Below are 2,586 nucleotides of genomic sequence, written 5' to 3'. Positions count from 1 at the left end.
ATATATATGACAGGCTTCTTCCAGTTTCCGTCTACCAAATCCACTCATAAGGCTTTGGTCAGCCTGAGGCTATAGTAGAAGACACTTGCACAAGATGCCATGCAGTGGGACTGAACCCAGAAGTTTTCTTTTTTGTCTTGCAAGTACTTGGTGACCCTGTCAGTGCAGGTGCCACTTAAAAGGCACCCAGTCTACACTGTAAAATGGTTTGTGTTTGGAAGGACATCCAGCTGTAAAAACCTTACCAAAACTGACCTCACCTGTGCTTGTGCCACGTAAAAAGCACTAAGTCCTCTCTGCTGAGTGGTTGGTGTTTGGAAGGGCATCCAGCTATAAAACTCGTGCCAAAACTGTCACAGAAGTCTGGTGCAGGCTTCTGCCTGGCCAACTCTTGTCAAACCATCCCACTCATGTTAGCATTGGAAGACAGACATTAAACGATGAATAATAATAATAATAATAATAATAATAATCATGATCTTTCCTTGACTTTATTGCCAATACAAAATGCTGATACCAATTAGGTGGTGTTTTAATATATCACATGAATATGTTTCTTCACTGATTAGACTTTGTTTGAACAATAAAGCTGTTTTTATATTCGATAAACCAACATTTTATTAATTTCTCTCACAATATCAGTCATATCTAACATTGATTCTTTATACAACTCACTTTTACCAAATTCATTTTTCAGTTTATCAGCCATGCTTATCACGTAAACTAAAAGAACAAAACCGAAACCAATGCCGTGTGTGTCTGTTTGTCCTTATCACAGACTCCTATTTACGATCTTTATTTTCACCCCTTTCTTATCAATTCACCTAAGACCACCTTGGCTTCTGTGAAAAATAAACTTAATGTTTTAAAATGATTTAAATCAAATCGTTCCATCAGAATTTCATATTAATTTGTGTTCTGAATTCCGACTTAATAGTGATAAATTTATTTTATTAAATTCTTTATTATTTTCAAAATTCAATGAAACAAAAGCAGTGAAATATTTTATCAAAAGGTTTAACGTGATCAAAATTTTAACCAATCAGCATGTCATGTTATTTTTGTCCTAAATTCCAGCTAAATAATAACGGTTATTTTATTAAATAAATCATGGTTTTCAAAATGATTTGAAACAGGCATTTAAACATATATATAGCAACTTATTATTATCATCATTATTGAGTGAGAGAGCAGCGCATGCCATCAAAGTGACAGTGGGGTAAAATATACGAAGCCCAATATACCCATCATGACTACTCGTCTGATTAGGGTACACCAGATATGCACGACATGGTGATCTCATATCAAGGTAAACAGCACATGACCTCGCAGGTGGGGCCCAGTTAGAATTTTCTTCAGGTCGAGTAGCCCATCCTGCTCAAAAGGTCCCTGAATAAGGTTTGTTTTAAGGATAATGAATGCAACATCCATGTTTCCAAAGGTGAATTATCCAAACCCCAAAGAATTCCTCTCAACACATGGCTATGATGCTCCCCCACTACTTCTGCTTATGATCAGAGATGCACTTATCGTCAGCCACCAAGGGACATGCTCAACTGGTTAAGGTCAAACAACTGACAAGCAAATCTGTGGTATTGAGCAGAATATTTGCTGTAGCCCATCTTTTATACAAAGACAAAACTATGTGCATGATAACACTTCCAATCAGTTAAGATCAGAAGCCATGACAGCCACTGCCTGGTACTGCATCAGGGCATTATTATTATTATAATTATTATTATTACTATTTAAGGCAGTGAGCTGGCAGAAACGTTAGCACGCTGGGCAAAATGCTTAGCAGTATTTCATTTGCCACTATGTTCTGAGTTCAAATTCCGACTTTGCCTTTCATCCTTTTGAGGTCGATAAATTAAGTATCATCTGCATACTGGGGTCAATCTTATCGACTGCCCCCGCCTCCACCAAATTTTCAGGCCTTGTACCTACAGTAGAAAGGATTATTATTATTATTATTACCTTATAGGACATTTTTATGCTTTGGTGAGGCAAGGGGCTATGTGTGTCTTACATCTTTTGCTTGTTTCAGTCTTTGGACTGTGGCCATGCTGGACACTGCCTTGAAGGGTCTTAATCAAGCAAACTGACCCCGCTACCTATGTGGTTTTGTTTATTTTAAGTCTGGTCAGTCCTTATTCTGTTGGTCTCTTCTGCTGAACCCCTAGGTTACTAGGACATAAACAAACCAACACTGGTTACCATGCAGTGGTGGATGGGGGGGGGGAGTTGCAAACACAGATAAAAAGATACACATTGATAGACATACATATATATATGTGTGTGTGTGTGTGTTTGAGACAGGCTTCCACACAGTTTCCATCCCCCAAATTCACTAACAAGGCATTAGTCAGCCTTAAGATACTTTCCCAAGGTGTCGTACTGTAGGACTGAACCCAAAGCCACCTGGTTGCAAATAAAACTGCCTAACCACACAGCCATGCGTGCATCTTTTGGTTGAAGAAATCAAACAATGAAAGAATTTATTTGTCTGTCTTTTGAAGATTACCAAAGATTTTGATTTTTTTAAAAATTAGGTATTTTTGCTATGTTTTTTTTTGTTTTGGTTTT

The sequence above is a fragment of the Octopus bimaculoides genome, chromosome 2 (assembly GCF_001194135.2).
Source record: "Octopus bimaculoides isolate UCB-OBI-ISO-001 chromosome 2, ASM119413v2, whole genome shotgun sequence".
NCBI classification, from domain to species: domain Eukaryota; kingdom Metazoa; phylum Mollusca; class Cephalopoda; order Octopoda; family Octopodidae; genus Octopus; species Octopus bimaculoides.
This window is presented reverse-complemented; position numbering follows the sequence as displayed.